Here is a 15,012-nt window from a genome sequence, read left to right as displayed (position 1 = left end):
GAGTCCATGGGAAGCAAGGATCTTCCTCTCAGTCAGTGAGGAGGATTTGGATGTAGTCTGCTGCCCCCAGGCTTAGTGTAGGGATAATTAGGGAGAATGTAGCCTCCTCTCTGACCCCACTGTATGCAGGCTGTCTTCCAGCTGCCCTCAGCACCTTCCCTGTCCTAGAACCCAGGCGTGGTCAGCTGGGATCCAGATCCTTTACACCATTCTGGCAGCCCACCTGATGTGAGGGCCCTTGGCTGCCTAGAAGCCTCAGCAGCCTGCTGCTCTATACCCCTGCCATTGGACGCTTAGCTATTGATGCCAGCCAGATCTGGTTTAACCCTTTCCCTTTGGGGTTAGTCATAGGCAGCTGGCCCCTCTCTCCAGCCCCACTAGATACCAGCCCCACTCCCTCTCCACCTTCTGGGAGCACCCAGCAAACTGCCCAGCTGGGACCAAGACAGTTGTGACAATGCACATTCTCTGACTTTTGTCCATAGGGAAACTCCATCCAACAGCAAGGATCCCAGTGGGCTAGGCCTAGGGTGGAGCCTTCCCTGGTGCCCTCTCACCAAGCAGAATCTCGGACCATAGGAAAGAAATGGATTATTATGATTATTATCATTTAGTGAGCATTTTCCTTGTTCCAAGAGCTTTATATTTCTTTATATTATCTTTTTTCATCCCTACAAGATCTCTAGGAGATAAGTACTATATTAATCTCATGTTTAAAAAGAGAAAATTAAGATTCAGAGAGGTTAGGTAACATGCCTGAAGTCACACAGCTAACAAGTGGCGAGCTGAAGGCCAGAGCTGTCTCACTTAAAGCCCCATGCCTTAGAACCTATGTACTTCAACTGACAGGTACTGCTCTCAGAGCTGACAGAAAGTCCACAGTGGCTTCCTTCTCCAGCCCCCAGAGAAATATGGGAAAGGCAGCCCCTCTTGCCTCCCTTGGGGTTCCCTGGGGAAGTCTCCAAGAGGAGAGGAAAGACAACCTTGGTCACCTGTGGCAAAGCTACTGCCCAGTCCGTGCTGTGCTCCTCCAAACATAGAAAGTGAGCGTTCAGTGGCAAGCACGTCATGAGCACCTGTTGCATACACAGCGTTCTCTTAGGCATGGAGGTAGTGGGATGACGACTAGGACACGGTGTCTGCCCTCAAATAACTTACTGTCCAGTCTACTGGGTCACAGAAACGTTGCTGCCTTAAGGCGTGTGATAAGGGCTATCATCACTGCAGGCACAGGATTAATTCCGACAGGAGGATGCTGAAATCATGGGGGAAGAGGCAGTACTTGATCTGGGCTTGGACAATGAATAGGCATTTCATGGCTGGAAAATGGGGGATTTGGAAAACCAGGAGGAGGGACGAGCAGGGTCAAAGGCATGGAGACAGGACGGCCCATGAGGGTGTTTGGTAGGGATGCAGCTGTGGCAGGGGGAGTGGGTGGGAATGTGATAGGAACAGATGGCGTCCTGTTCTTCGCTAAGCAGTGGGGAGCCATCAGAGGTCTTTGAGCAGAGGAGTACCATTGTGGGATAGAACAGTGAGACTGGAGATAAAGAGACCAAGACATCAGGTGGTTCGGACAGGAGAAGGTGACAGCTGGAAGCAGGGGAGAGACTGCAGGACAGACAAAGCAAGAACAGTCCCAGGGGTCGGCGAGGAGGTACGATGGACTGGGCTCAGTGAAGGGCAGGGGCTGGAAAGGGGAGAGGAAAGGCAAATATGATCCTGAGTCTTGGCCTAGGCTGTTGGGCTACACTGCTGTAACAAAGAGACCCACCCCCGCCCCCAGTCCAGTGACTTAAATCAGATGGAAGTTTCCCTCGGGTCTCTGTTATCTGTGCTGGTAAGGCTGCTCCGCTCCATGACATCATTCAGCGACCCAAGTGCCTTCCATCTTGGTGTTCCTTCATCCCCTAGGATATTGTGCTCATTGGTGTGATTAGATATGGGCGCTATTCCCACCCAGGGGAAGGGGAGAGGAGGGAAGTCCAGGGCAAGAAATGTCCTTTGGAACACGTGAGGAAGAAGTTGCTAATAGTCACCTGGCCACACCCAGCTTCACTTCATGGGAGGCTGTGGAATGTCGTTTCTGCCCTGGTAGCCGTGTGCAAGGAAGAAGGGGAGAATAGATTTGGGATGGAGGGCTAACCAGGAGTCGGCCACATCGGGATACCTGGAAGAAATCCTGAGGGGGAGCAGGCTTTGGCAGGGAGATACAGAGTGTACGTTTTGTATAGGTTGAGTTTCTCACGCCTGCAGGAGGTCAGGGCTGGAGATGTAAATTTGTGAGTAGTTAGCAGAAGAGAGGGCTAAAACCTGGGGTGTGAGGGATATGGGTCCTGGGAGAGACAATAGAAGAAGAAACGTGGACTAAGGGTGGAACCTGAGACTCTTGAGGAAGGCCTAGGAGGAACAGTCACTTTGCCAATAGTATTTTGTTTTTTTCCTTTTTAATTTTTTAAATTGAAGTATACTTGATGTATAATATTATATTAGTTTCAGATGTACAACATTTTGATTCAGTCGTTTTATAGAGTATACTCCATTTAAAGTTATTACAAAACAATGGCTATATTTCCCTGTGCTGTACGATATACCCTTGTTGTTTATTTATTTGTTTGTTTGTTTATTATTATTATTATTATTATTATTATTATTATTATTATTATTTTTGCTGTACGTGGGCCTCTCACTGTTGTGGCCTCTCCCGTTGCAGAGCGCAGGCTCCAGACGCGCAGGCTCAGTGGCCATGGCTCACGGGCCCAGCCGCTCCGCGGCATGTGGGATCTTCCCGGACCAAGGCACAAACCCTTGTCCCCTGCATCGGCAGGCGGACTCTCAACCACTGCACCACCAGGGAAGCCCTGTTTATTTATTTTATACATAGTAGTTTGTGTCTCTTAATCCCATACCCCTATCTTGCTCCTCCCCGCTTCCTTCTCCTCAGGGGTAACCACTAGTTTCTTCTCTATATCTGTGAGTCTGTTTCTGTTTTGTTATATACATTCACTTATTTTATTTTTTTTAGATTCCACATATAAATAATAACACAGAGTATTTGTCTTTCTCTGTCTGACTTATTTCACTAAGCATAATACTCTCGAGGTCCATCCACATCATTGGAAATGGTGGACTTTTATTCTATTTAGGGCTGAGTAGTATTCCATTGTGTATATCTATATTTACCACATCTTCTTCATCTAGTCATCTGTTGATGGACACTTAGGTTGCTTCCATATCTTTTGCTAGAGGGACGAGGGTCACAGGAGAAGCCTCTGTGACAAAGAGGCAGACCCAGGGGACCGGGGATGGGGAGGTGGTTAGAAGCACCACATCCAGGGGGACAAGAGACCTCAGAGGGGACTTGGCTCCAGAGCCAGGATCCCCAACTAGGCGGCAGGGTAGAGGGGCTTGGTAGTGCGGTGAGCACAGCTGCACAGCCAGAGCATTACTGGGGTACACTGTGAAATGCTCACCACAATCAAGTTAGTTAACACATCCATTACCTTACATAGTTACGTGCGTGCGTGCACGTGTGCGCATGTGTGTGTGTGGTAAAAACACTTGAGATCCACTCTCTTAGCAAATTTCAAGTGTACAATACAGTATTATTGACTATAGTCGCCATGCTGTATACAAGATTCCCAGACCTTATTCATCTTATAGCTTTAAGTTTATATGCTTTGACCAACATCTCATTTCCTCCACTGCCCCCCACCCCGTCCCAGGCAACCACCATTCTACTCTTTCCTTCTATGAGTTTGACTATTTTAGATGACATATGTGGTATCATGTAGTGCTTATCCTTCGTGTCTGGCTTACTTCACTCAGCATAATGTTCTCCAGGTTCATCCATGTTGTTGCAAATAACAGGATTTACTTCTTTTTTATGGCTGAATAATATTCCATGGGGTGTGTGTGTGTGTGTGTGTGTGTGTTTGTCCTTATGTTTACTTCTAGGAGCTTTATGCTGTCAAGTCTTACATTTAAGTCTTTAGTTAATTTTTGTGTAAGATTAGGGTATGTTAATTTCTTGGGGGTCTATCCCTATGCCTGGCATCAAATTCTACACATCCCAGGTCTGTGGCCAAAGTCCCCTCTCTATGCACCCTGAGAGTTCAATACTAGGACCAATGCCTGACAGGGCAAAGGTCTGGCCATTGATCAAGTAGCTGACACGCTGACTGACTGATAGATCAATTAAGCATGTGACAGATTGCCAGGTCAATGACTGACAGACAGACTAGTAGCCTGGGTGTCTGAGGACAGTGCTGAGGACAGTGTTCGCACCTTAGGTATCTTTTTTGTTTTTTTTTTGCTGTACGTGGGCCTCTCACTGTTGTGGCCTCTCCCGTTGCGGAGCACAGGCTCCGGATGCGCAAGCTCAGCGGCCATGGCTCACGGGCCCAGCAGCTCCGCGGCATGTGGGATCTTCCCAGACCGGGGCACGAACCCACGTCCCCTGCATCGGCAGGCAGACTCCCAACCACTGCGCCACCAGGGAAGCCCGACGTTAGGTATCTTTATCCCAACCAACACTTAGCAGGGCCTGGCTCAGAATAAATGCTTAATAAATGGCTGCCATATTAGTCCTATGGCTCATCTAGCTGCAAAAGAGACTGGGAAATGTATTTTGTTAAAATCAATTATAAATTAGAGCTCTAGGACAGGAAAAAAGGAGAATGGAGATTGGAGGGCCAAGTGGCCTCTGCCATAACGGGACAGTGATGAACTCTGGTTAAGGGATGCAGGCACTGGAGGACCACATCTCAAGTTCAGAAGTGAATTTGCACGGAGCTTAGGAATGGGATTACCTCTTCTGCAGAACTAACAGAGGTCCACAATTTCTCCCCTTTACCCATTAGTGTCCTAGGGAGGTGCTCAGCTAAGAAGCAGAGAGAGACCACCTGTGCCCGTTGAAATGACTGCTTTTTATTTCCAAAGGCCTGGCCTTGAGGAAGTATAGTCTTAACGTCTTCTGTAATTTTGCTCATCACAAAATCTTACTAAAGTTCCTATTTAAGACCTGGCCTCAGTGCTCCGATTACTGTTGATCCTAAATCTTTTGCAGACAGGACCCATCAGGGTCACAGGCTTCAATTCAGAAGTAAGAAGCAAAAGTTCTAAAAATGCTCCCTTGCCTCTTTGCTGTAATGGCCTTATTCAGAGCAAAAGGGCAACCTCAGCATACAGGTACTGTGCGAAGCTCCAGGGCTCTGTCACCTGGTTCAAATTCCAACTCTGTCCTGCCTGGCTCTGTGACCTTGGGCACATGATTCAACCCACCCTCACCCCCAAAGCCTCAGTTTCCTCATCTATAACATGGGATGAGAATAATAATACCAACCTCATGGGGTGGTACTGGTATCCGTGGTGAGAACAGGTCCTGGCAGTTGGTAAGAACTCAAAAACTCTTAGGCGTTATTAGAAATGGACACAGTTGTTTCAGCCTGTGTTTTCTGCCTCCCCAGCTTCTTGAGGGGTAAACAGCCCTGTCTTTTCCATCTCATGTGCCCCCTCCTTCTCCCCCAGGCACAGAGTAGAGAATCCTGCTGCCAGGTCACTCTGGATACAGATATTCCTGAGGCATTAGGACAAAAGAATTTAAGCCTTTAAATTTGGGGCTTAATTCTGTTGAAGAAAATATAGGTGAAAATGAAAGGCTGAAGAATTTTTTTTTGTACAGTTAAAAACATAACAATTCAGTCTTTTTCTAACTTTCCAGGAACCTTAACTTATGTATCTGTTTTACAACTGTGTTTTGATTTTTCCAAATGTCTGGTCATTTAGCAAAGCTAGTATCTACTGTTTACATAGAAAGGTTTATTACGTGTGGTGTACTTAAGTATTTTTAATGTATTTTACATTATGGTCAATCCAGCCAATCCTGCATATATAGAATTTGTTTTTTTTTTCCCCAGAGAAATGAGTTGTTCTGTTACTTTATTGGTTTAGTACATTAGAATAAACTGTATCATAGCTAAAAAAAAAAAAAAAAAAAAAAAGAAGAGTAGAGAATCCTGCTGCCAGGTCACTCTGGATACAGAGCACACACTGGTGTGCAGTGAACAGGTCTGTGGTTTACACGCTTCTCTTCCCACCCGGGTGCCCTGCATTCTTCCCTCTGCTTCAGCACATCCCACCCCGAGGTTCCGAGGTGGCTGGTGCTGTGCTGTGCGTGTGTGGTGCACACACCCCCACTCCACTTTAAAGAAGCATGGCGTCTAATGCACAGATGCCCTACACACCTTGCATTCAGATCGCCCCTCTCCCAGAGCAAAGGATAACGGGGTGAAAATGAAATTTGCTTGGGAGCATCCCTCTGGTTCCTTGGGTGTCACTTTTCTGCATATTTATGGTAATCATCCCTGCAACAAAAACAGTGACTTCACTGTTCTAAATAATAAGCTAATTTGTTACAGCTAATTACTCAAGGACTTCCTTAATCTCAATTAAAAGATCCGAGAGGATTCTTGCCCCCTCTCATGCCAGTGTTCTTGAAGATTCCCCTAATGTATTCTGGATCACAGATTAGTGGGGAGCTAAGAATGGTCCGTGCTGGGCAGAACTGCTAAAATCCATCCCAGCAACGTGAAACAGTGATTTATTGTGACATGGAATGTGGGACATTTCCCCAGCTTTTGTGATTGTGGTAATGAAGCTGTAAACCAAATAGCATGAAATGAGGCAAGGCCTTACAATTTAATCAGCTCGTAAACAGATCTACTGCATCAAGCAAATGACATTATTATCCATCCGAAGTAAATCATGCTAATCTCGGGAGATAAAATCAACATCGTTAATGGTCACATGTCATATTCATCAACACTAAACCATCCCCTTTGACAGATTAATCCTAACTACAGCTCCCAGGATGTATGGTAATAGGGCTTGTAGCATGCATTTCACTCCGCGCTAGGCTAACCAGCCCTCTTAAGCTGCTATTACAAATAATTTTTTTATTGATTTACATATTTTAAAATGCATTTAAGGTGAGGCACCATTAAAAACCCTGTCACCCACCTATATTTCTTCCCTCCATCCCCAGACTTTATTAATAGGAACGGGAAGACAAACGCAGTAAGCCTTATAAATACTTTGTTTAGGGCACTGTTAGGGGTAATTAAGATAGGGACCACGGTTCTTTTTGGGACGAAGGACAGGTGAGGAGTAGAAGGGGTGACGGGAAAAAAAGGACCCTCTTGTGGTTCACAGATAAATGGAAATTGCAGCTTCCTTTGCTTCCTGTTTTCCCTAGAGGTGCCAGGAAAAAGGGAGATAAATTCTCCCCCAAATCTGCTCTCGGAGCCTTCCCTCTCCCCCTCTCTCTCACATCCTACCTCCACCCCATCAACTCAGCCTCATGGTATGTGCATCTGTGCCGGCATTTCGGTCATTGTATCCTGGCTGCTGACTCCAAACATCAAATGTATTTATTTATCATGAGACTGACCTAGGATGAATGCTCCTGGAAAAGTGTCCACTACTCAAAATGTCACTTCCCCTCAACAGGCCGTGCATTATACTGACAGGCGTACTTTCAGAGGCCCCTGAATGACGAGGATGGATGGAGGGCTGCCATAGTAGCTGGCACTGCCGCCTGGGCTGAGTGAGCGAGTGGGCGGGTGGGTGAGTGAGTGGGTGACCAAATTATCCACACTCTCCCCCAGAGCACAGGGCCATGACAAGAGATACAGCATGAAGACTTTCAAGGCTGCATTTCTCAGCAGCAAGCAGAGAGCAACCCACCTTCTCCAAGCCAGCCTTCCAATGGGCACTTTTGAGGGGCTTCCTGTCTACCTGGAGAGCCAGGGGTGGGTGGAGAGCAGGAAAGAGGGGGTTATCCTCCTTCTGAGTGAAGAGAATGGGGGGGTCCCAGGATCACCACTTTTGGCTACGCAGACCTTGCATTGCACAATGGCATTCCTGAGAATGATTCAGTGCAGCAACCCTGAGGTCACCATTGAGTCAGGCCTACATCAACCTGGATAGAAATCCAGGAAGCAGATGGATTTGAGAGGAAAGTGTACCAGAATCGAGCTACTAAACTCAGCGGAAGCGCTTCTTCTGATGCACTGAAGAGGCCCCACCTCAGCCTGAAGGGACTAAGTAAGAGGTAGGCATGTCCAGATGCCCCACAGCAGGCTGCATAGAGACCTCCTCCTGCTGAGATTTATTTTAGATGTGGGGTGGCTGATAGATACAAGAGGACCCTGAACTGCCCCGCCAACCCAGGTCTGTTTTGTAAAATTGCTTCTATCAATTAGACCAACGAATAAAATGATGCTGAGGATAAATTAACTTCAGGGCTTGGGTGGCACCAAGTTCAAGTGGTGGGAACCCACTGAGCTATAAGAATCTCTAAAGATTTTGTCTGGGGTTTTCCATGATCCTCACTGAGAACCGTGGAGGTTGCCTGCTCTGATTATTGGGGAAAGACCTGACCCTCAGCTATTTGGGCAGAGTTAGTTGGTTGAGGAAAGCAGATGGTAAACTTTAGCGTGAGTCAAAAGCACCTAGGGGCAAACTGGTACAACCACTACAGAGAACAGTATGGAAGTTCCTTAAAAAACTAAAAATAGAACTACCATATGATTCAGCAATCCCACTCCTGGGCATATACCCTGAGAAAACTATAACTCAAGAAGATATGCACCCCAATGTTCATTGCAGCACTATTTATAATAGCCAAGACATGGAAACAACCTAAGTGTCCATTGACAGACGAATGGATAAAGGAGATGTGGTACATATATACAATGGAATATTACTCAGCCATAAAAAAATGAAATAATACCATTTGCAGCAACGTGGATGGACCTAGAGATTATCATACTAAGTGAAGAATGTCAGACAAAGACAAATATCATATGATATCACTCATATGTGGAATCTAATTTTTAAAAATGATGCAGATGAACTTATTTACAGAACAGAAACAGATTAACAGATATCAAAAACAAACTTACGGTTACCAAAGGGGAAATGTGGACAGGGGGAGGATAAATCAGGAGCTTGGGATGAACACACACACACTACTATAGATAAGATAGATAACCAACAAGGACCTACTGTATAGCACAGGGAACTCTACTCAATAGTCTGTGATAACCTGTATGGGAAAAGAATCTGAAAAAAGAATGAATATACTTATATGTATAACTGAATCCCTTTTCTGTATACCTGAAACTAACACAATGCTGTAAATCAACTATACTCCAATAAAAAAATTTTTAAAAAGCTCCTAGGGGCTTGTTAAAACACAGATAGCTTGTTTCCACCTGCTGGTTTCTTATTCGTAAGTCCAAGTTTAGGCCGGAGAATTTGCATTTCTAGCAAGTTTTCAGGTGGTCCTGATGTTGCTGGTACAGGGGACCACACTTTGAAAACCAGGGTTTGGGGGCAGGAACACCTACACCAGGGAGGGGCAGAGGTGTCAGGGAGGGAGGTGTAGGTGGGGAGCACTGGATTCCCGGGTACAGGTTAGAAGCCCAGAGTTGGGTCACAACAGGAAGCTGGGGCCAGAAACAGGAAGTGAGGTTAGGAGTGGGACTTCCATGGCTCTGAGGGCTTTCCTATTCCAAGTTTCTGTGACTCTGAGGATGCAAGCAAGCAAAGCAGGCCTGATGAACCAGCGTTCAGAACTGCAGAGGTCAAGGCCAAAAGCAACAAGTGTCCTGGAGACCAGAGCTGAATTTTAGCCCAAGCCCCAACTCTGACTTGTGTTTCCTGCAGTCCATCCCTTTCCCTCTCTGATCTTTCCCTTCCTTGCCTTCTCTGTGAAGAGGGAGTGCTGTACTAGATTTCCTGCAAAATCCTTTCCATGTCTGATAGGTGTGAGGTTATGCCAGTGTTTCCCAAAGAGCACCGGGTGGAACACTTGCTCTCTTTGAAAACTGGGTTTCATGGTCAGCTAAGTTTGGAAAAGTTTTCAAAACATAAGCCCCTCCTGGATTTATAATTTATATTCACATGTTAGGGACTGAGCCAGGCTCTTCAGAGTCCTGAAGTCAGGAAACCTGTTTAACTTTATTTAATCCACCATTTCCCAAACTTACTGGACCATGGAATCTTTTTCCCACTTAACACCTATTAGCATCCCTAACACCTATTAACACTGGGGTTAATACAGAACATACTTTGGGAAACACTGGCCAACGCCAATGGCTGAGATAAGAAGCAGATGAATACCTCAGCATCTTTTCTACCATGCCCGAAGGTACAGCCACTTCCCCTCAGCTCCCAGCACCTTGGTGCACTGGCACAATCAGCAAACATCCACTGAGCATCTGCCACCTGCCAGGGACTGAGCCAGGCACTCAGCTAATAGACAGATGGCTCCTGCCCTCAACAAGCTCTTTGGCTGGGGTGGTAGGGGAGAGCCTGTGTACTGCCTTGGTCCGGCAGGGAACTTTGAGATTCTCACCAAGCTTGTGGCCTTTGTCCCTCCTTTTCCATGGGCTGACATCAATTTACCATTGGTTTCACTAGTAGGTTTGCTCTCTTCAGTCTCACCTTCCTATAAACACGTTCATTCATTCACTTAACAAAAATATACTGAGCACTTATTTCCTACCAGATACTGTCAAGGGATATAGTAGAGAATGAAACAGGCAAAAATCCCTGTCCTCATGGAGCCTACATTCCAGCAGAGAAGGATAAGCAGTGAATAAATAAAATACATGGCATATCAGATGGTAACAAGTGCTAAAGTAGAGAGGGGATAGGCAATGCCGAGGGAGTTTTACTATTTTAAATGGGGACGGGGATGTCAGGAAAGCCCTCACTGACTTGTGTGTAAGAATCTGAAGGTGTGAGAGAGTGAGCCAGGTGGAAGAGTGTTCCAGGGAGAAGGAGCAGCATGTGCAAAGGCCCTGGGGTGGGAGTATGCCTAGTGTGTTTGACACACAGCTAGGAGACCAACATGGCTGGAGAAAATGAGAGAGGATGAAGAGCAGAAAAGGGTCAGAAAGATGACAGGGGCCAGAGTACTAGACCCTGAGTGGGATGGAAAGCCTTCTGAGCAAAGAATATGACACAATATGACTTGTCTTTCAAAATAATGTGATTTATATACAGTGCATGCAAAGTCCCTGCAGAGAGCCAAAGAAGGTGATATCAAGTCATGAAGCTGTAGGTTCCTGGTGCGGGTCACGTGGCCCTTCTGCTTATGGCCATCCCCCAAATCTACTCTCGGAGCCTTCCCTCTCCCCCTTTCTCTCACATCCTACCTCCACCCCATCAACTCAGCCTTATGGTATGTGCATTTGTGCTGGCGTTTCAGTCAAAAAAGAGTGGGAAGGGTATGGGGATAGAGGGATGCAGGTACGGAGATGGGCAGGAAGCTCTGAAAGCCAAACCGTTTCACAGATGTGTAATATTTCCACTTTGTGCCAAGCACCGTTTGAGGCCCAATTACTTAGATCCTCTTTATGAGCTCTGAATTAACCCTGTGAGGTGGGAAATTCCTATTCTTGTTTTGCATTTAAGAACCTCGTGAGTCAGAGGAGTTAACTGACTTGCCAACTCACATAGTACACCAGTGGCAGAACCCAGGGCTCCCAAATCCTCTCATTCCAGGGCTCTTTCCTCAGCCCCGCACTGTCCGGTACTGGGAATGGTGTCTGGACCGCCTCGCTTTCCTGGGAAGCACTTTTCAGACAGGTATATCCCTTAGTGTTGACTCCATATACCCTGTAGGTACCAAGAGTCTGCAAGGTGAGTGTCTTAGATTCGAAACAGATGCTGGAGATGATGGAGAGTTGCATGTAGAAGGTTTATGGGCGAGTGCTCTGGGGATACACGTGTAAGGAAACTAGGAAGACAGGACTGAGATGAGGGGAAATCTGACACGAAATGAGACTGCAGCAGAGACCTCAGCCCCCAAACACAGCAGAATGGTCCAGGGATGCCTGGGGATGCCTGATGGGCACCTGATCCAAGCTGGGCCAATCAGAGATGGCCCCAGCAACAAGGGATGGAGAACCCAGAAAGGGGTCAGTCTGGCTCTGGGTGTTAAATCAAGGCATGAAATCTAGAGGCAGCCATGTCCAGCCATCCAGACTAAGGAGCAGGAAAAGAAGTTTGGCGCCCAGGGAAAAGACTGAAGCACTTGCACAGAGAGAACAGAGGGAGCTAGCCCCTGCCTGAAGCCCTGCAGGGCTCCAGGATTTTCCTGATCCACATCCCAGCCCTTAGGCGGAGGTTGGGGACCAGGGGTGCTAATTCACCTTCTCTAAGTGGAAGCTCTGAGTTCCCCGGATGCTGCCTCTGCTCTACCAGGGTCGATCCCGATCCCCTCAGCATCCACACCTCTGATGCCCCTACTTCCCCATTTTCTAGGCTTGAGAGTGAGCTATTCTCTCTGATCACTATTTTTTCTTTCCCTGGGTCCTTGCCCTAAGCTTTTGAAAGTCAGAAGCCAGGGCGAGCCTTTTGCTTCTCTTTCTGTTGCCTCATCTCTTCCCCAAGGCACCCAGCATAGAACAGGCCACCTTGAAAGGAGAGGGAGTCAGGGAGAGACTAAGAGAAGGAAATAGCCAGAATTCTTAAAAATTAATTAATAGTTCAAACATATTATTTTACCATGAAAAAACAGCAATTTTTAAACATGCTTTTTTCAAAACCACACTAGCCTCTGGATTTTGCCATAAGCTCCTTCCCACGTAAGCACCGGTACTCTGAGAGGCCAGAGTGAAGATCACTCATTCATCTTGTGTGCCAAAATAGACAGCCACTGTTTCCTTAAGAAAAATTCTTGTCTTGCCTACAGATTCTCTTCTGGCCCACTGCCCAACAGAGGTAGGGTGGCCATTCATTTGGATAAGTCTTGATTAGGGTTCTTAATTTTCATAAAAGGCAGTCAACCTGACAATCCCCCAGGTTGACCTAAAATGTTTTTTTTTAATTATTATTATTATAAAAGAAATACTTATTATAAAAATGTTACCGAAATGATTAACTTGAAAGTGAAAGTCTGCTGTAATCTTAGCTCCCCAAGGTAACCGCTTCTAGACATTTAATCTATATTTACCCAGATTTTCCCTTCCCATCTTACTTTTTCAGTAATACTGATCTGCTTCATTCTTCTTAACAAAATTGCATTGTTTCCTTGGCTTTCTAAAAATTATTTTTAAAAATCTAAAAATAGGGCTTCCCTGGTGGTGCAGTGGTTGAGAGTCTGCCTGCCGATGCAGGAGACATGGGTTCGTGCCCCGGTCTGGGAAGATCCCACATGCTGTGGAGCGGCTGGGCCCGTGAGCCATGGCCACTGAGCCTGTGCGTCCGGAGCCTGTGCTCCGCGGCGGGAGGGGCCACAACAGTGAGAGGCCTGCGTATCGCAAAAAAAAAAAAAAAAAAGATAAACAACAAGGACCTACTATATAGCACAGGGAACTATAATCAATATTTTGTAATAACCTAGAAGGGAAAAGAATCTGAAAAAGATAGGTATATATACGTATAACTGAATCACTGTGCTGTACACCTGAAACTAATACAACATTGTAAATCAACTGTACTTCAATTTTAAAAAAAAAGGTGCTAAAGAAAAAAAAAAAAAAGCAGAGCTGTTCTAAAGAAAAACTGTGTGGACTTCCGTGGTGGCGCAGTGGTTAAGAATCCGCCTGCCGATGCAGGGGACAGTGGTTCAATCCCTGGTCCAGAAAGATCTCACATGCCACGGAGCAACTAAGCCCGTGCACCACAGCTACTGAGCCTGCGCTCTAGAGCCCGTGAGTGACAACTACTGAGCCCACGTGCCACAACTACTGAAGCCCACGCGCCTAGAGCCCGTGTTCTGCAACAAGAGAAGCCACCACAATGAGACGCCCACGCACCACAACGAAGACCCAACACAGCCAAAAATAAATAAATAAATTTATTTATTTAAAAAAAAAAAACCTTAAAAAAACCCAAAACACTGTGCATGGAAGTAATTTGGAGATGAGGTTGGAGTTAGTCCCCACATTCCTCTAGTACCTAGGTCTCACCCCTGAATAAAGCCAGCCATTGGTGAACCGCATATTTAATCCCCATCTCCTGGATCTCCCAGAGAGGTGACTTCACCAGACCATGGCCCTGATTTCCAATTTCCAAGCCTCGCCCCTGCCCGAACTGTGACGATGCCATGGAGGATGTTGACCACTGCATGACCCACACAAGATCCATGAAAAAAATGTCTTGTTTCTTCTAAGGAGTTGGTCTGCTTTTTCTTTAAGGACCACGTGACATTTGTAGTTAATCGTGTTTCTTATTTGCCTTTTTTGCTTTGGTCTCCAGGAAGCCCATAGCCCAATTTTAGTAATCACATAAAACTTTGTATGCATACCCGCTTGCCATTTTTTCCCTCTCATCTGTGTAGTCTCTTATATTTCTCCTAGATCTTTAATTTTAAAGATCTTGATTTTTAATTTTTGAACTTTTTCTGTTTTGCAGAGGTTTATTTTTTGTTGGTACCATGGAAAGTCACCTCATTTTCTTAAACTGCAGAATGAACCACAGCATTAGAAAAATAATTTTGGAAGATGCTTTTTCTGACATACCTCTTTCTGTTCAAATGCCTGCTTCTCCCCCGCCCCGTTGATGTGGAGAGGTTTGGAGGGTGCCATGAAGACCACAGAAGTGAGGTGGGGCAGCCAGTGGCCTGAAGGGAGAGATTTGTAGCTGAAATACATAGGGCCAAAATTCATTCCTCGGCTGTCTGGGCTCCCTTGAAATGAGGTGTGAGGGCTGCCAAGCTGCTTAGCAGGGCTTCCAAGCCTCAGAAGTGCCTCTTGTCCTAACAGGACTGCCACTCCTGGGATCAGCTTGGAAACTAGCAGGGCAACCTGGGACTTGCAATGCTTTCAGAGTCAGAGTCTGGAAGGACCCTGGGTCTTCCACTAAGTAAGGGGGAGGGGTGGCAGTCCCTAGAAGCCAGGGGTTTAGATACTGTCCTGTCTCCTTACATGAGAAATGGCTGTGATAAAATAATAACTGGGAACAGTAGGTGACCCAGTTTGAACAAAGGGGCTG

This window comes from Mesoplodon mirus (genome assembly GCF_964341445.2).
Source record: "Mesoplodon mirus genome assembly, chromosome: 2".
Taxonomy (NCBI): Eukaryota; Metazoa; Chordata; class Mammalia; order Artiodactyla; family Ziphiidae; genus Mesoplodon; species Mesoplodon mirus.
The sequence above is the reverse complement of the archived record's forward strand: the minus strand, read 5'-3'. Positions refer to the sequence as shown.